This window comes from Panthera onca, chromosome B3 (assembly GCF_046562875.1).
Source record: "Panthera onca isolate mPanOnc1 chromosome B3, mPanOnc1 haplotype 2, whole genome shotgun sequence".
Classification (NCBI taxonomy): domain Eukaryota; kingdom Metazoa; phylum Chordata; class Mammalia; order Carnivora; family Felidae; genus Panthera; species Panthera onca.
In genome coordinates this window covers 70114591-70134937 of record NC_138344.1, presented here as the reverse complement: position 1 = coordinate 70134937, position 20347 = coordinate 70114591, and the positions used below count along the sequence as shown (strand labels likewise).

General features: G+C 36.1%; 1 long non-coding RNA gene, 1 other non-coding gene and 1 pseudogene across 5 annotated transcripts in view; all 3 read left to right on the top strand.

Annotated features, from left to right (window-relative positions):
- Positions 1-20347, top strand: part of LOC144616546 (uncharacterized) — a 71906-nt gene that overhangs the window by 27288 nt on the left and 24271 nt on the right. The window contains exons 3-4 of one of the 4 annotated variants that reach the window (XR_013555905.2): positions 11550-11686; positions 14973-15054. The exons of 2 other annotated variants lie outside the window; for them this stretch is intronic. This is a non-coding gene — a long non-coding RNA (uncharacterized LOC144616546). The remainder of the gene's footprint in view (positions 1-11549; positions 11687-14972; positions 15055-20347) is intronic. One more of the 4 variants, XR_013555907.2, reaches the window with a different exon arrangement.
- On the top strand, positions 10987-11121 carry LOC132670650 (small nucleolar RNA SNORA17). Its single transcript, XR_009606870.1, has one exon. It is a non-coding gene; the product is annotated as a small nucleolar RNA SNORA17 (small nucleolar RNA).
- LOC132669685 (olfactory receptor 4K3-like) lies at positions 15494-20149 on the top strand (annotated as a pseudogene).

Sequence of the window (20347 nt, the reverse complement as noted above, 5' to 3'; positions counted from 1 at the left end):
AGACAAATACTACATGGTATCACCAATATGTGAAATAAAAGAAAAAAGCATAGAAACAGGGAGTACAAAGTGGTTGCAAGGGGATGGGGAGGGGAGGGGAGGAGGAAATAGGGAGATGTTGGCAAAAGTACAAACTTTCAGCTATAAGATGAATAAGGTATGAAGATCTAATGTAAAACAATGTTACTACAGGTTGCTAACAATGTATTGTATAATTGAAAGTTGCTAAAGGAGTAGAACTTAAGTGTTCTCACAAAAAAATTAAATAAATATGTAAGGTGATGGATGTGTTAATTAATGTTTTTATAATGATGAGGATAATGCTTTTACAATGTATATGTATATCAAATCACCACGATGTACACTTTACATTTCTTACAGTTTTGTTAAAGAGAGTTCCTCTTGCTCTGCATCCTTGCTACCATTTAAAGTTGTCAGTTTTTTAAGCCAACTTAATAGGTATACAGTTGTATCTCATTTGTTGTCAAAAGTTGAAATTCCTCAATGACAAATGATGTTGTGTCTTTTCATGTGTATGTGTGTATGTGTGTGTTTGTTTCTCTGTTTGTTTTGCCATCTGTATATCTTTTACGGTGAGGTTTGGTCTGTTTAGAATTTTTGCCCATTTTGTAATTGACTTGTTTATTTTCTGAGGGTTGAGCTTTAAGAATTCTTTGTATATTTTGGATATATTTCTTTATCAAATATGTGTTTTCCAACTATTTTCTCCCAATCCTTGGTTTGTCTTTCAATTCTCTTAACATGGTCTTTCACAGAACACAAGTTTTTAAATTTTAGAAAGTTCTACTTATCAATTTTTTCTTCCATGTATCATGTTTTTTGGAATTGTGTCAAAAAACTCCTCTCCAAATCCTAGATCACTTAGATTTTGTCCTCTTTAACTTCTAGATGTTTTGGAGTTTTGCAATTTATATTTAATTGTATGATCCATTTTTAGTTATTTTAGTGAAAGACAAAAGGACTATGTTTTCATTCCTTTTGTGCATATGAATGTCATATTATCCCAAAACCATTGAAAAGACTATCATTTCTCCACTGAATTGCCTTCGCTCCTTTGTCAAAGACCAGTTGACTCTGTTTTCATGGGTCTATTTATAGACTGTCTACTCTCTTCCATTGCCATACATGTCAGTTTTTACACTAATGCCACATTATCTTGGTTACTGTAACTTTATAGCAGTCCTTGAATTCAAGTAGTAGCTATCTCCTACTTTGCTCTTTTTCAGTATTGTGTTGGGTATCCAAATTTTTTTCTTTCCATATAAAGTTTAGAATCAATTTGTCAAAGTTCACAAAACAGCTTGCTGAGGTTTGGGTTGGGATTGCATTAACTCTCTAGATCAAGTTAGGAATAATCCACATCTTAACAATATTCTCCACTATTCAGATATTCTTTGATATCTTTTTTTTTACTTTTTTTTTTAACATTTATTCATTTTTGAGAGACGGAGACAGAGCATGAGTGGGGGAGGGGCAGAGAGAGCTGGAGACATAGAATCCAATGCAGGCTCCAGGCTCTGAGCTGCCAGCATAGAGCCCCACATGGGGCTTGAACTCACAGACCATGAGATCATGACCTGAGATGAAGTTGGACGCTTAACTGACTGAGGCACCCAGACACCCTGGGTCTTTGGTATCTTAACAGAGTTTTATAACTTTCTGCATATATATCACATATATATTTCATAGGATTTTACCTAAATGTTTCATTTTTCGTGGTAATATAAATGGTATTGTTTAATTTTAGATTCCAATTGTGTAGGGCCGTATATAGGAAAACAATTTACTTTAGAATATGAATTTTGTTTTTATGACATTGCTATAATTGCTTATTAGTTCCAGGAGGATTTCTTCTCATTTGTTTGGTATTTTCTACGTAGAAAATTATGTTATCTGTGAACAAACAGTCTTATTTCTTTGTTGTGAGTCTACATACCAATATTTTTCTAGTCTTATTGCACTAGTGAGGGCTTCCAGTATAATGTTGAATAGGAGAAATGAAATATTGTTGCAGTATTAGGGGGGGTAAACAATCAGATTCTCCCTCTCAAGTGAGATGTTAGTTATTTTAGTTGTTGGTTTTCATAATTGTTTTTTCACCAAATTGAGAAAATTCTCCTCTATTGTTAGTTTGCTGAAAGTTTTCACCATGAATGGGTGTTGGATTTTATCAAACACAAAATGCACCAAATATTTTAATGTATCACCTCATATGATCATGCAATTTTTGTTCTTTAGCCTGTTATAATTTAATTGCTTTTCAAATGTAACTAGAATAACTCCCCATCGGTCTTGGGTATAATCTTTTTAAATATTGTTGATTTAGATTTGCTAATATTTTGTTAGGGATTTTTCATGTGTGTTCATGAAAGATACTGGTCTCCAGTTTTTCTTTCTCATAATGTCAACATCTGATTTGGCTATAAGAATAATACTAGAAGGGGCACTTGGATGGCTCAGTCAGTTAAGTCTCAGACTCTTCATCTCATCTCAGGTCATGATCTCACCGTTCGTGAGTTTGAGCCCCGCATCGGGCTATGCACTGTCAGTGCCAAGCCTGCTTGGAATTCTCTCTCCCTCTCTCTCTGTCCCTCTCCCACTCATCTTCTCTCTCTCACTCTCTCAATATAAATAAATAAACTTTTTTCTTAAAACAAAGAATAATGCTAGAAAGCATTCCCTTTGCTTTTTATTTTTGGAAGAAATGGTAGAGAATTAGTATCATTTATTCTATAAATGTTTGGCAAATTCACCAGTGAAATGAATTGGGCAAGTTGCATTTTTTGAAGGTTATTAATTATTGACTCATTTTTTTATTACAGATAAGCCTATCATATTATCTATTTCTCTATTAGGTAAGTTTTGGTAGTTTGTGTCTTTCAAGGAATTAACTGATGTATTTCATCTAAGGTATCAAATTTGTGGGCTTAAGGTTGTTAAAAAATATCTCCTTATTATTCTTTTAGTATTCATGGAATCATTAGTAATGACTCTTCTTTTATTTCTAATATTGGTATTTGTGTCTTCTCTCTCTTTCTTTTGGTTGCCAGGCTAGAAGTTTATTACTTTCATTGATTTGCTCAAAAAACTACCTTTTTAATGTTGTTGGTTTTTTCTATTTTGTTTTAAATTTTATTGATTTCTGCTCAAATATTTGTCTTTTTTTCATTCGCTTTAGGCTTAACTTGTTCTTTTTTCAGTTTCCTAACATGTAAGCTTAAAGTACTGAGTTTAGATCTTTCATCTTTTCTAATATATGAATTCAATGCTATAAATTCCCCTCTAAGTACTTTTTTTCACTGTGTCCCACACATTTTGATAAATTGTAGTTTAATTTCCATGTGGTTAAAAACATTTTTAGGGGCTCCTGGGTGGCTCAATCGGTTAAGTATCCAACTTTGGCTCAGGTCATGACCTCACTGTTTTGTGAGTTTGAGCCCTGCCTTAGGCTCTCTGCTGACAGCTCAGAGCCTGGAGCCTGCTTCGGATTCTGTGTCTCCCTTTCTCTCTGTTCCTTCCCTGCTTGCATTCTGTTGTCTCTCTCTCAAAAATAAAGATAGATTTTAAAAAATTTAAAAAAACATTTTTAATATCTTTTAAGACTTCTTCTTTGATCCATGTGCTATTTAGAATTGTATGACTTAATCTCCAAATATATTAGAATGTTCCAGCTATCTTTGTTATTGATTTTTAGTTTCATTCCAATGTGATTTGAGAACATACTTTGTCTGATTTCTACTCTTTCAAATTTTTTAAGGTGTGTTTTATGACCCAGAAAGTGATCTATCTTGCTGAACATTCCATGTGAACTGGAAAAGAATGTATATTCTGTTATTGTTGGATGAAGTGATCTATAAATATAATTAGATCAAGCTGATTGATGGTTCCTTTGAGAGCAACCATGTGCTTACTGAATTTCTGCCTTCTGGATGTATCAATTACTGAAAAGAGAGACTTGAAGTTTCCAACTATAATCGTGGATCTGTCTATTTCTCATTGGACTTATCTCAAGTTTTGCCTCATGTATTTTCATGCTCTGTTTTTAGGTGCATACATACTAAGGAATGTTATGTCTATTTGAAAAATGAGTTATTTCTCTCTGAGAACATTTTTTTTTCTCCTACACTTTTGGAGGATAATTTTGCTGAACATAGAAATCTGGATTAATTTTTTTAACATGGTAAATATTTCACTTCAGTCTTTCAACCATAACATGGTTATGACAAGAAGTCTGATGTAATTCTTATCCTTGTTCCTCTATAAATAATGTTTACCCTCCTTGGATTCCTTCAAGATCTTCTCTTTTGTTTTCTACAGTTTGAATATAATATGCCTAAGTGTAGACTTTTTTCTTGTTTCTTTTTTTTTCATGTTTGTCATTATTTTTGGAAAATTCTCAAGCCATTATTATTTCAAATATTTCTTCTCCTTTTCCTCTTTCTTTTCCTCTGTTATTCCAATTATACATATGTCCTTTTATTATTGTACCCCATTCTTGAATAATATATATGATTATTTTTGTCATTGTTTTCCTTCCAAGTATTTGAATTTGGGAAGTTTCTACTGATGTATCTTCAAGCTCAAAGATTCCATCGTTGTTATGTCCAATCTAGTGATGAGCCTATGAAAGGCATCCTTCATTTGTCTTACCATGTTTTTGATTTCCAACATTTCCTTTTGATTCATATAGTTTCTATCTCTCTGTTTACCTTACCAATCTGTTTTTGCATATAGTCTACTTTTCCAATTAGAACACTTTATGTATTAATTATAGTTATTTTAAATTCTTTATACAATAATTCCAAAATATGTCATATCTGACTCAGCGTCTGATAATTGCTTTGTCCCAAGATTGTAGTTTCTCTTGCTCTTTATGGTGCTTTGAAATAAACCTGATTTTAAAACACTTTTATTTCTTGTGGCATATATATACATACATACGTATGTGTGTGTGTGTGTGTGTGTGTGTGTGTGTGTGTGTGTGTGTACACACACACACACACACACACACATATAAAATCAGAAGTTGGGAATAAGTTTAGGAATTCCCTGGGCTTGCACCAATGGGTTAACAAGGCATGAAGAATTACAAAGCCATAGGATGCTCACACCCAAGTTTGGGTAAACAAGATTAGGCAAATAAGGATAGAGAGGGCAGGGCAAAGCCCCCAGGATAGAGACAAGGGGCAAAGGCCCCAATACAAAGGTATATGAAGTATACAAGGTTAGGTATTCAAGGTGAAAACGCCTCCCAATTTAGTACAACAGCAGAAAGTTGCTTTCACAGGAAGGAAGGACCAAATTAGGTAAACAGGTAAATAGGGCTATAGACCACTGTGGGGGTGAAGCTGCCCAGAGAGGAACTAATCAGCAAAAGAAAGGTGCCTTGTTAACCCTGAGGCAGCATGCTTTATTTGTCTTATCCCCTAGGCTGGCTAAGATAAACAGACACAGAGCCTCTTGTCTGTAGTTAACATCCATCTGCCCTGAGCCAGGATTTTGTTTTATATTGACCTAAACCCCTAACACTGTATATCTTCAAAACCCCCTTTCTCTCACACCCATGAGTTAATGTTCACAGATTCATTGTCTTTTTGTGCACATCCATCATGCTTGTAAGCCTTCTGATCCTAATAAATATGGAGCAAGGACCCTTACTCGGGGCTCTTGTCTTTTCCTGGACATATCTCGCATTTTAATCCTGCATCCCACTTTCTTGCTGGACAAGAAATATCTAGACCCAGAGTCTGTGACACAATTGAGGCCAGAATTACCCTGAGACCAAAACCAGAAAAAGATACCACACAAAAAAGAAAACTATAGGCCAGTAGCCCTGATAAACACAGATGCAAAAATCCCCAACAAAATGCAAATGGTATATAGCAATGCATTAAAAAGATAATTCACCATGATCCAGTGAGATTTATTCTGGGCTGCAATGGTGGTTCAATATTCACACATCAATCATAAATGACATCAACAAACAAAAAAGATAAAAATCAAATTGCCTTATCATTAGATGGGGGGGAAGCATTTGATAAAATTCAATGTCCATTCATGATAAAAACTCTCAACCAGATGGGGTTAGGGAAAACATACTTCCACATAATAAAGGCTATATATGAAAAACCATAGCTAACATCATACTCAATGGTGAAAAACAGAGAGCTTTTCCTCTAAGATCAGGAACAAGACAAGGATGTCCACTCTCACCACTTTCATCTGACATAGCACTGAATATGCTATGCCACAATAATCAAACAAGAAAAAGAAATCAGAAGCATCCATATGGGTAAAGAAGAAGTTAAACTGTCACTATATGCAGAAGACATCACACTATACATAGAAAATCATAAGGACTCCACCAAAAAAAAAAAAAAAAAAAAAAAAAAAAAAAACTACAAGAAGTAATAAATGAATTCAGTAAAGTGGCAGGGTACAAAATTAACAGCCAAAATATGGTAGTGTTTCTGTATACTAATGATGTAGCAGAAAGAGAAAAACAGAAATTTTTAAAATAACACCATTTACAGTTGCACCAGAAGAATAAAATACCTAGGAATAAACTTAAGTGAGGTGAAAGACCTCTATCCCCAAAACCATAAAACATTGATGAAAGACACTGAAGATGACACAAACAAATGGAAAAATGGAAAGTTATTCCATGCTCAGGTATTGGAAAGATTAATATTGTTAAAATGTTCATATCACCCAAAGCAATCTACAGATTCAAGGCAATCTCTATCAAAATATCAGCAGCATTATTCACAAAACTAGAATAAATAATACAATAAACAAATAAACAAAGCAATCCTGAAGAAGACAAGATACCTGGAGGTATCATAATCCCAGATTTCAAGATACATTGCAAAGCTGTAATAATCAAAACAGTATGGTACTGGAGCACCTGGGTGGTTCAGTTAAGAGGCCAACTCTTGATTTAATCACCAAGGTCTCAGGTCATGATCTCACTATTAGTGGGATCGAGCCCTGTGTTGGGCTCTGTGCTGACAGTGTGGAGCCTGCTTAGGATTCCCTCTCCCTCTCTCTCTGCCCCTCCCCAACTTGTGCACACACACTCTCTCTCTCTTCCTCTCTGTCTGTCTCTCTCTCTAAAAATAAATAAATAAACCTTAAAAAGCCACAATACAAAAACAGATACATAGATCACTGGAACAGAACAGAAAGTCTAGAACAAACCCACACTTGTATGGCCAATCAGTCTATGACAAAGGAGGCAAAAATATGCAACATCAAGACCACCATGTATGAGATATATTCGGTGTCCTACAACATCTGGTGTATAGGAGTCAAGGCCCTGCTGAGGAGCCAGCTGCAGGTCCTGTGCCACACCACCCAGATGACCAGACAGTTGCTCATCTACACTGGCACGTACATGCTCCAAGTGCTTGGTGACACAGAAGAGCAGACTCCTCCCAGGTCACAGTCCCGACAGAGGTTCACATGTGGATAAGGATGCGCACTGCAGGGGACCCACCTGGCTCGTGACCCTAACATTCCCTCTCAAAAAATGAATTTTGAAGATGCTTATGTTCCAAACCATGTGCACTTATACACTGTGGGTCATGTGTGCTCGGGAGTGGCACCCAGGGGAAGAAAAAGGGATTGATAGCATATGAAATGGGGCTATGTATCAAGATGCCCTGAAGGGAGGAGATACCTAGGGGCTTCTGTGGGGGGAGGAAGAACCAAACGTGTGGTATCTCTGCAGCAACACAAATTATGCGTTAAACCTCACCTCCTGCAATACACCAATCACAAGAGCTACTTTTAATATGGATTAAAGAAAAATGGAGAGTTCCTTCAACAAATGGCGCTGGGAAAACTAGCCACCTACATGCAAAAAAATAAAACTGGGGATCCCTTTATTACACCCTGTACAAAAATAAATTCTGCATGGATTAAAGACCTAAATGTGAGATCTGAAGCCATAAAAATCCTGGAAGGGAACACAGACAATAATTCCTGACACTAGCCATAGCCACGTTTTTCTAGATATGTCTCCACAGGCAAAGAAACAAAAGCAAAAACACACTATTGGGACTATACCAAAATAAAAAGCTTTTGCACCGTGTAGGAAACCATCAACAAAACAAAAGACAACTTACTGAATAGGAGAATATATTTGCAAATAATATATCCAGTAAAGGATTAATATAAAAATATGTAAAGAACTCATACAACTTAACACCAAAAAACAAACAAACAAACAAATACCCCATTTAAAATATGGGCAGAGGACCTGAATAGACATTACTCCACAGGAGACATAAGATGGACAACAGACACATGAAAAGATACTCAACATCATTAATCATCAGGGAAATGCAAATCAAAACCTCAATGAGATATTACCTCATAGCTGTCAGAATAGCTACAATAAAAAGACAAGAAATAACACGTGTTGGCAATGATGAAGAGAAAAAGGAACCCCCAAACACTATTGGTAGGACTGTAAATTGGTACAACCACTAAGGAGGTTCCTCAAAAAATTAAAAATAGAAACACCATATGATTCCATTTTTCCACTACTGGGTATTTACCCAAAGAAATGAAAACACCTTTTCAAAAAGATATATGCACTCCCAAGTTTGGTTTTTTTTTTACGTTTATTTACTTGAGAGACAGAGCATGAGCAGGGGAGGGGCAGAGAGAGAGGGAGACACAGAATCGGAAGCAGGCTCCAGGCTCTGAGCCATCAGCCCAGAGCCCGACGCAGGGCTTGAACTCACAGACCGCGAGATCGTGACCTGAGCTGAAGTCAAATGCTTAACCGACTGAGCCACCCAGGCACCCCTGCACTCCCATGTTTATCACAGCATTATTTACAATAGCCCAGATATGGAGCAACCTAAATGTCCATCAATAGACAAATGGATAAAGATGATGTGGTATATATCTATATCTATATCTGTATCTATCTATCTATCTAATAATGGAATATTACTCAGCCAAAGAAAGAATGAGATCTTGCCATTTGTGATGACTTTGATTTTGTTTGACCTGGAAGGTATTTTGTTAAGTGAAATAAGTCTGAGAAAGATAAATACCATATGACTTCACTTATAACATGAAATCTAAAAAAACAAAACAAGTAAATAAACAGAAAGCAGAATGAACCTATAAATACAGAGAACAAACTGATAGTTGCTGGGAGAAGGCAGGCAAAATGGGGGAAGGGGAATAGGAGATATAGGCTTCCACTTATTGAATGAATGTAATGGGAATAAAGGCACAGCTTAGGGAATATAATCAATGGTATATACTACAATGTTGTATGGTGACAGATGGTGGCTACACTTGTGTGCTTTATATCATAGCATGATATAAAGAGAAAGTGAATCACTATGTTGTACATATGAAACTAATGTAATATTATGTGTCAACTATAGTCAAATAAAAAAATTAACTAATAAAAAATTATTTCCTCTTTCACTCTCTCACAGCACTATATACCTTTTCTTCCACAGAAGTTATGTACAGCTTTCAGTTATTTATTTATTTATTTACATAAGTATTTGTTTGCTATCTGATTTTCCCTCAAAACTCTAAGTTCTTGTCTGAGAAGGAGACAGAACAATGTCTTATCATGCCTGAGAGATATCAGGGATCTATAGAAGCAACCATATTGGGCCCCTGGTTGTTAGCAGAGGCAAAGACAATCATTTTATGGATACTGGGGCTAGAAAGAAAGCAAGGAAGGCAAGAGTGAATACTGATGTGTTGTATAAACTAAATCGGGTCCACTACTATCACCATTTTACGTATTATGCATTTATTTGTTTACCTGAGCTAGTTTGGTTGGATACTGTCCAGAAATATACAAAAAAAAATTAAGGTAATACAAGAATCCCATTTTAGATAAAAGAATATGAGGCTCAGAGTTTGTAACTTGGCTAAGTTCGCATAGTTCACAAGTGACAGTGCCAAGTTTCAGGCTACTTTTGCCTGTCTTTAAAGCCTGGGCTTCCCGGTTTATACCATTCACTGTCCTCTTTCACATATTACATTCCTTACTCTCGGTATCTTTGGAGAGTCTATCATTCAATCAAATTAGCCATATCCCATAGTACTTTCACCAATCTGTGCTGCCCACGTTGACCTTTAATCCTTTGAAATTTGTAGTCCTTAATTGTATACCACCGTCTGCTGTTCAGTGTCTTACCACTGTTGACTTACCAATCTAATAGCACCTTCTTTAAGGTAAGGGATCTACACTACATATATTTACATCTAGTACTTCTTATAAGATACAGTCTTAACTCAGTCTCTTCCTTGAGTAGACTGCTAGAAAATGATGGGCTAGAAACTAATAGGCACCAAGCAGGTGGGATTCCACCAAACAAAACTTTGTTTTGAAAACAGTAGGTTAGAGAAATCATAACCTTATATGTCCCAGGCTTCTATATCTGGATGGAAAGAAGTTGAAGATAGAAGTAAAATAATCCTTAACAACACAAAAAATGTTATCTCTTAGGAGCTTATGAGGATATCATCAAAATAATACTGTTAAAAATGTAGGAAGTGGGGGCGCCTGGGTGGCTCAGTTGGCTGAGCATCCAAGATCTCCGAGATCCGAGATCCAAGATCTCAGTTCAGGTCTTGACCTCGGGTTGTGATTTCAAGCCCCACTTTTGGCCCCACGCTGGACACAACCCGGCCTGACTCAAGATGCTGCAGGTGCACCTCCTATGCTAGAAAGGCAGAGGGAGGAGGAATAAGGTGGCCTTCCTGCTGAGAGTTTGCCTGCTGGAAACTCAGTGCCTGGATGAGCATCCTGGGGTCTCAGATAAGTTAACACATTGGTGTTAGAATAAGTTCACCCTGAAGTATAAATGTTTTGCAGATTCAGGCCTTTCTGTGCAATATCCTAAGTCAGGGCCTGTTGATCCTTCATCCACAGGGAAATAAAACTTGAATTGTTCAATCTTCCAAATACACCAAGATGCACCAAGAGGCATCGCAGGTGTGGCTGCTTTTGTGTCACATTTGTGTCATTAGGTAACAGAAAGGAAAAGTGGCTTATCCAGGCCCAGTGTTCTGGCTGGTGAATATCTGAATGATTAATAGATTGACACTTGAAAAAAAATGTAGGAAGTGGAACACATCCATAACTACACCGCTTAATTCTTCCCTCCTCATTACCTGCGCACAACAATTCTTAGCTCATAGATGTCTTGGTCTTATTTATAATTATATTAATCAGGCTGGGTCTTTCAGTATTTTTTTCATTGTAATGGATTAGGAGCCCCATTGCCTAGCAGCTGGAGAAATACAGAAGTACAAGTTAAAAGCCATTGGAATTTTTAATCTAGTTGTCTATCCAAACTACTCAAGACAAAAAAAAAAGGTATTTTTCAAATATTGGTGAGAAAACAACTTAGAAAAACAACTCAGTTTAAGTTGCCTTAATATTTACTACTTTTTCTTCAAACAAGCAGTTGATGTAAAAAATAATAAAGTCAAATAAAAGAACAGAATTTAATTGCCCCCCTATTATTTCATAGAAGCCCATTTGAATTCAGGTGGTCAACACAAACAAAATTATGAGCAGTCTGCTGATCAGAGACCTCAGTGACACTAATCTATTGTTCAGTCTGGGAGAAGATCCAGGCCAACATTCAACAAGTCTACCTACTACTAAGTAAGTAAATTCCTTTTTGTGTAATAATTACTTAACTCCAAATTACAATTATTTTTGAGTCAGTGGTCTTAGAATGGCCCTTCCTAACATAATACAGAATTCTAATTTAAGAAATGAATGTCTATGTCTTTTTCCTAACATCCCCTGTGATATATACACATGTATCCCTTTTTAAGTTGGCAACAACTCATTTCCAGACATCGTTATTTAAACTTTACCTCCTTCCTCCACCTTAAACATTAGTGAATAGTGTAAATCCAATAGGAATTGTTCTGAGACTTTTTTTTTAAGTTTATTTATTTTCAGAGAGACAGCATGAGCAGGGGAGGGGCAGAGAAAGAAGGAGAAAGAGGGAGAATCCCATGCAGGCTCCACATTGCCGGCACAGAGCCCAATGTGGGGCTTAAATCCATGGACCATGAGATCATGACCTGAGCCGAAGTGAAAGGCTTGACTGAGCACCCAGGCGCCCTCAGTCTTTTTTCTTTTCTTTTCTTTTCTTTTCTTTCTTTCTTTCTTTTTTTTTTTTTTTTTGAGAGAGAGAGAGAGAGGGAGAGAAACAGTGGGGGATGGGCAGAGAGAGAAGGGGAGACAGAGTCTGAAGTAGACTTCAGGCTCTGAGCTGTCAGCACAGAGCCCTACATGGGGCTCAAACCCACAAACCATGAGACCATGACCCAAGCCAAAGTCAAATGCTTAACCGACTGAGCTACCCAGATGCCTCCAAGTTTTGAGTCTTTTTGAGTTGTGTGCATGTGTTTTAACTCTCATACCTGAGCTTATGCTGTTGTGGGTTCTCTGCTTACTTCTACCAGGCACTTATTCAAGGTTTCATAATCACTCTCATACAGCGTGGCTGATCTACTGGCCAGCAAACATTCTAGTAAAAACCTTAGTCAGCTGTGGATGTTGACACGTGCTTTAGGATTATGATGTACAATATAATATGGTTCCCAAAGTGACTTGCTAATGTCCAGGATGATTGATTGATAAGTGATTAAAATCCCTGGTAAATCAGGGCACCTGAGTGGCTCAGTCAGTTGAGCATCCAACTCTTAATTTTGGCTCAGGTCATTATCCCTGGGTCATGGGATTGAGCCCTATGTCAAGCCCCACATCAAGCCCCTTGTCGAGCTCCACACTGAGCTTGGAGATTAAGATTCTCTCTCTCTCTCTCTCTCTCTCTCTCACATTCTCACTCTCTCTCTCTCAAAATAAAATAAAATATAAAATAAAATAAAATAATAAAATAAAAATCCCTGGTAAGTGAATATATTAATATAAGCAAGAGGTATTGCTCTCATCCTTTATCACAATTACATTTTTCTCAGTCCTTTAAAATTACTTCCCTCTGCCTGATTGGACCCACTTTAGGAAGATGATATATCTAAGTGCCCTTTGCTACATAAATGCTCATCTTAGGTGAAGTCTCTGAGACTTTTCACTCTTTTAGTTTTACCTAGGGATAAGTGAGCAAGATCTAAGTAGGTAACTACTCCATTCTCCCTCAAAGAATAACAATCTTAAAACCTCTCTCAGTTGAACACATTGACCCACTTCTCTACCATGGTTTCTTCTTCCTTGGTGGAGCTGAAATTTAGGACTCATTTACTCCCTAGAATACCTACATAGAATGTACCAGACACAGGGATAGTGACTATGAAGTCTATACTTGGTAAATGCTTGGAACTTGTGTAGAGTCCCCCACCAGTCAGGACTAGTGAAATGCCTATTTAGCAAATGTTCTCTAACCAAGAGAAGAGAAGGAAATAAACAACAGAATGTGTTTGCAATACACTGCATCACAGCCACTTCTTCCTGATGAGCTAACGTGGGGTTGAGGTGAAGGTATATAACGCTGCTTCACTACATATTCAATGTTATTTTAGTGTAGTTGCCATAATTTAAAATGTTTGTATTCTCCAGACTGTCTAGAATGTTCACACAATGCAATAACTGGTTTATTTACTAGTTTACATGTGGTTTCCATTCCTTAAACATAACCATCTATACTTTAACGTAGTGATGTTTCTAGGCTATGTCTTGAGATACCACCTTCCTTTGCCTGATCTTTAGCCAAGCTGACTAGTGGATTCACATCACTGACACTATCCACATAGTTAATGTCAAGTCCAGCAATCCCATCCTTATGCCTCATTGTTTTTCTACATTAGCTTTCCAAACCCTAAGCATCCATCCTTAAACTGTGAAGAGAACATTTTAAAAATATACCTTTACCTGAGCATGTGGGTGGCTCATTCAGTTAAGTGTCAGACTCTTGACTGCAGCTCAGATCATGATCTCACAGTTCAGTTCATAAGTTCGAGACTTGCATCAGCCTCCATGCTGACAGTACAGAATCTGCTTGGGATTCTCTGTCTCCCTCTGTCTCTGCTCCTCCCCTGCTTACTCTCTCTATCTCTCTCTCTCTAAATAAATAAACATTTTTTAAAAATTAAAAAATATAAATATGTCTTTACTTTTGAACAAAAAATGAAATATGTTTTAAATAAGTTTTCTCTTTGTTTTTCTAAGAGTAGTAATCACCATTGAAAGAAAGATACTTAAGCATAAATTAATTTTAAATAAATTTTAAACAAATTAAAGTACATTTCTATATCTTATCTATTCAAAAACAAACAAGACTCCTCCCAAAAATATGTGGATATGTGTACACATAATTGTGTAATTGAATTAAAAGGAAACTGAAACAACCACCAAAAACATGAACAGACTTGTGTGTGTGTGGTTAAACAAAAGTAACAAGAAAAGGCAGATAGAGACATATTATCATATTTCCTTCTCAGACCTCTAAAGCGTTGCATTCTGATCAAGAATACTTGATTTATGTAATACTTTGTAAGTGAAAATAAAAAGGTAGGCTTCCATTATTGTTTTGTTACCTAAAAGAATGTTAATAATGTTGACTTTCACCCAATATAAACCCAGAACTTTGCTCATGTAACCACAGAAATTCTCGAGACTTCAAAATGTTTTTCTACCCTCCATTGAAACCCCACAAAACCAGCAATTCAAGGCTGGCTGTTCTGTCATATACACAGGTGGAGTATATCAGCAACCAGCTCATTTGTCTTGACTGGTCTTCTCTGACCACTCACCTAAGTCATCTGGCTCCTGAAGGGACTAGAAATAGCAATTTCGTTTTAAAATAATATAATTATTAAATTAAAAAGTTAGCCAAAGAAATGTTTTAAAACTGTGCTTAACTTCTATCAGTGGAACTTTTATAATTAATTGCACTGACCAGGTCTGTCTTTGATTTTAGCAAAAGGTACACTTTCAAGTGATTTTCTCAATTCAGAGGAACTCAGAAATTAAGAGGTCCCAAAGGAGCATAGATAGCTTGGGTAAGTGAAATTTTCCTACCCCAGAAGGTAGTCTCTACAATGAATATATACCTCACACTCTCACATGGATACTGGTCACAACAGAAAATGGATTATTTGTTTTGCTGCAATATGAGTTTATTTCAGATTCTAGTTAGAATACAGACAATACTTTATCCATGGGAAAAAATATGGTCAAATATGGGGTCTCTCTGATAGGAAGGTACAGTCTATACTCTCTAAATTTCTTAACTACTCCCTTAATTCCCTTCCTCTATCACATTTAAGACAATTTTACAATGTTTTAACACTATATTTCCATTAATACTAATTGGTATGGCTTGGAATTTTTGCAGTTTCCAGAAATATCAAGGGTTTCTTCTCCTAGCTACATTTGGGACTTCTGGACTCCATACAGCATCATAAAGAACACTTGCTATTCAGTCTGACAGCTCCCGAAATGCCCTGGTTGAGGAAGTATTTGGGTTGTCACAGCACCACAGTCATCAGGGGCTACAGTTTTTTCTGGATTATGTTCCAGGCACAGGTATGTAGGCATAAATAACAGAAATTTCCAAACATGGAAAAATGGACTGTTAATAATTTAGCTCAGGAAAAATCCTGATAGAAAATATGGAATGAAATCTCTCAAAAGTTGTAACAGTCAATAGTTACCGTGAGAATGGAATTATGCTTTTGGAAATGAAGAGTAGGAAATGCGGAATGATACCAAAGAAGGAGAAAGCACTGGAGTCACAAACATTGGGTGTGCATCCCACTCCCCACCCCAGCCACACTATTTCTCTGTTCTGAGACTTCCGACAGGTTACAAATGGGGACCAACCTCAGGACCTATTTCATGGGGTTATTGTAGAGATTAAGTTAGACAATGTAGGTGAAAATATAGTGGGTATTCAGAGAGATAGAGAGAGCAGGCAGACACAGAAAGAAACAGGGAGACTTAGTTTTTACATGGCCCTAAAATTCATAGTTCAAAACAAAAAAATAGGTATTGTCTAATTTCCTTCCTTCCTTCCCTCTTTCCTTCCTTTTCTTTCTTTCTTTCTTTCTTCTTCCTTTTCTTTCTTTCCTTCCTTCCTTTCTTCCTTTTTCCTTCCCCCCCGCACCCCATCCTAAGTTTTGATTCTCTTTGGGGAGTTCTGCTTTAAGTCATTTGATTTTACTATTATACCCTTGGAATCAAGATTTAATTCTCCCACCTAGGACATGATTGAAAATAAATTATAACAGTGTTATTAATATGACTATTAATATAGTTAATTTAGTAGTAATATTTTGTCTTTTGTAATTCAACTAAAATAATGTTAACAACTTTTAAAGCAAGTATTAGGTGAGCAAGCAGGCATAGGCTTTTACTTCTTTAGTATAACCTACAGAACCTATTTTTTCATCTATAGTGTCCAAAAGTGATCAGAGTACATAGTAAAAATAAATTCAATAAATTCTTGTTGACCACACTAGAAAATTAGAAGGCCCTCCTATATCTAGTACTTCATAACTCTGTCCTTATTTTTATTGCTGGTATCTGGTAACTCTTGTGGATTTAAACAACATCAACAATTTTATAATAGACAACAGTGAGGATAACAGACTAAATTAGAGGAAACCAGAAGCAGTTAGTGCCAAGAAAAATAATAGAATTATTATAGATACAGAGAATACTTTTCATAGATCTACTGACCATTTATATTTCTTCTTATGTCAATTACCTCTTCATTGGACATGCAATCTTATGAAGAGTTTTATTATTTTTGATTCATAGAAATCATAGTTCTCAGCCAAACTGAACTTTTCTCCAAACCAACATTCTTTCCAGAAGCTAACTCCAAATAGACTATTAACCGTGTTCCTTTTGGGCATTTACCTTTTAACTCATCTTTTCAGCAATAAAATAAGTATGATTATTATCATGATTATGAAACAATGGTTAAAAGTGTTTATTACAGCTCTGAATTATATAGAAAAAGAAAAAATGAAAAAAATACTGTATAGCTGGTTTCCAGCTTTGATAGAGGACTGTGAACACCAGTCATCATAAACTAGTAGGGGCTGCTGGAGATAATTGATCCATTGTAGCAAAGCCCTTCAGATCAAGAAATTTTTGAAAGAGAGAAGGTCAGGGAACAATCAGAAGGATATGGGAAAAAAATAAGGAGAAAGGAAACTGGGAAGAGAGAAAAGGAAAAAGGGAAAGAGAGAGAAAGAATATGAATCTCTTGTCCAGTTTTATAGGTTTATTAGATCTTTAAAATAATTTACGCAGCAAAATGACTAGTTTAAAGGAAAACTTAAAGTTTCTCTAACTTGTTGATAAGAAATATAATTAATTTATATTTTCCATTTACCCTGGTATTACAAGAGATAGTTTGGAAAGAACTATCTGCCAAAGATTGTTAGAAAGAACAGATTTCAAAAATCATGGTTTCTCAGGCTAAAGCAAATGAGACTGAATGGAAATAGCTTCCTGTGGATATGTTGGAAATGATGGAATTTACCTAACTCTGAAACTCCCATTTGTAACACACACAAAAAAACCTCTTTTCCTCAAGTAACTTGATGCATATCTCTCTCCCAGAGTTAATTATAAACTTTGGATTATTTTAGTCCACCCAGAGATTTCCAGATTTTAGTTTCTCAGAAGCCATCTTGTTTTGAATCAGAAACCTAACACTAGATTTTATATTCAATGGTCCCATACCACGTCTGGCAAAATGGCTTTAATACACATTTTAAAGTGCGATATTCAAAACTAAACCTTTCATGATGGCCGAGGTACACTTCAGGCTATAAGTAATTTCTTACAGGTTATATAAGCTTTGAATTTCATGAACAGAGAATATTTCTTCCTGGTGCTCATGATTTATCCTTTCTTTATGCCTAGAACATTTATTCTTTAACTGATTTTTAACTACCTTGTATTTGATTAGTTTATCTGCTCTTGTACTTAACTATGTTCATTAGTTAAAAAGTTTTGTCATTTTGTCAAAATAGTATTAATATCTCTTTTTAAAAATGATTGATTCAAAAAATGATTGATTCATCTATTTATTCATTAAAAAATTAAGTCAGGGGTGTCTGGGTGCCTCAGTCAGTTAAGGGTATGACTCTTGATTTCAGCTCAGGTCATGATCTCATGGCTTGTGAGTTTGAGGCCCATGTCCGGCTCCACGCTGATAATGCAGGGTCTGCTTGAGATTCTGTCTCCTCCCTCTGTTCCTCCTCCGCTCTCTCTCTCTCAAAAATAAATAACTTTAAAAAATTAACCTTCAATAATGTATTAAATATTGTGTCAGTTTTTCAAATTTATAAATAGAAACTATTTTTCTAACTTACAGCCCCTAAACAACGTCATTTTAAAAAATGTCACTTTACCTCAGGTCTACAGTATTTATTGAATGATCATAATTCTTTTTTTCTAAAGATTTTTTTATTGTTAAGTAATCTCTACACCCAACATGGGGCTTGAACTTACAACCCTGAGATCAAGAGTCACCTGCTCTATCAACTGAGCCAGCCAGGAATCCCAAATTGATCATAATTCTTGATTCATAACATACTCTCACTATTTTTCCATGCCCATTTTGTGTTTGCTTGTTTATTTAATGATAAAATTACACTGATGGAAACATGACCTAATACAAGATCTAGATAATTGATAACATACAACTGGTTATATGCTCATCCTTATGCCTACCTTTCACCTCCCTTCACTTAAGGTTACTTAGGTCTTACATCTTCTCTTTCTGTACAGAGTTTTATCATTTATATTTTTTCTGCAAAATATACATTATTTTTCCATTGCTCTTTACTTTATATAAATAGTACTGAGTGGATCCATTTTGGACTTTTTTTTCTTTCAGTATTATGTCTAAGATACGTCTATATCATTTTATAGCTGTAATTTGTTATAGTTCTGAATAATATTCCATTGTCTTGCTTATGGCGATTATTATAAATTTCTCTACATACACATACAAGAGTTTATCTTGGGTATAGAAATGGGAGTGAAATTGCTGAACCACAGAATTCATCAATATTGAGCTTTACAAGATAAACTTTTTTTCACACTGATTATATTAGTATAGACTTCCATCAGCAATGTAGAAGAAATCTTCTTGATTCACATACTGTTATTCAGAAAAATGAATTTCCTGTCTTTCCTTCAGGTGAATTTAGAACAAACTAGACAAAACTGAAGAAGTAAACCAGTCTGTGGTGCCTGAATTTATTATTTTGGGGCTTTGTAATTCATGGGAGCTCCAGGCCTTTCTCCTGGTGATATTTTCTTCACTTTATCTTATCACCATTTTGGGCAACATCTTCATCGTGTTCCTAATTATTGCTGACCTCATCTCCACTCTCCCATGTACTTTCTGTTAGCCAATCTTTCGTTTATTGACTTCTGCCTTTCCTCAGTCACTACCCCTAAAATGATCACAGACTTTCTCAAGGAAAACAAGACTGTCTCCTTTGAAGGCTGCATGTGTCAGGTTTTCTTTGGACATTCTTTGGAGAGGGTGAGATATTTCTGGTTGTGTCAATGGCCTATGACCGTTATGTGGCCATCTGCAAGCCACTCCATTATTCCAGCATCATGAACAGACAAATGTACATTGGGTTCGTGGTGACATCATGGATCATTGGCTTTGTGCATTCAATAAGCCAACTCACTGTGATTATAAAGCTGCCCTTCTGTGGGCCCAGGGAACTGGCTAGCTTTTTCTGTGATATTCCATTGGTGACCAAGCTAGCCTGCATAGACACCTATATCCTAGAAATGTGGATAAATGCTGACAGTGGGGTACTGGCAACCATTTGCTTCATTCTATTGCTAATCTCTTACTCATATTCTGTTTACCATCTGTCTTTGCTCTAAGGATGGGACACTCAAGGCTCTCTCCACCTGCACTGCCCACATCACAGTGGTAGTGCTCTTCTTTGGGCCTTGCATTTTTACTACCTGTGGCCACTCAGCATCACCTGGGTGGACAAATTTCTGGCTGTGTTTTATGCAGTCATCACACCTCTCCTAAATCCGGCCATGTACACTCTAAGGAACCAAGAAATCAAAAATGCCATTAAGAGATTATGTTAGCATATGGATTTCTGTATTTCAGGGCCTCATGTTAACAGAATGTGTACTATAAGATCTCTAAATTAGCCATACCTGTCTTATTATTTGGTACTGGGAAGCATTCCCCAAGTCACATATGGAAACAGGTAACAGTTTTATGTCAATTCTATTTTATTCCATAATCACTTGCTAATCACTGAATACAAAATGATTTCCTGT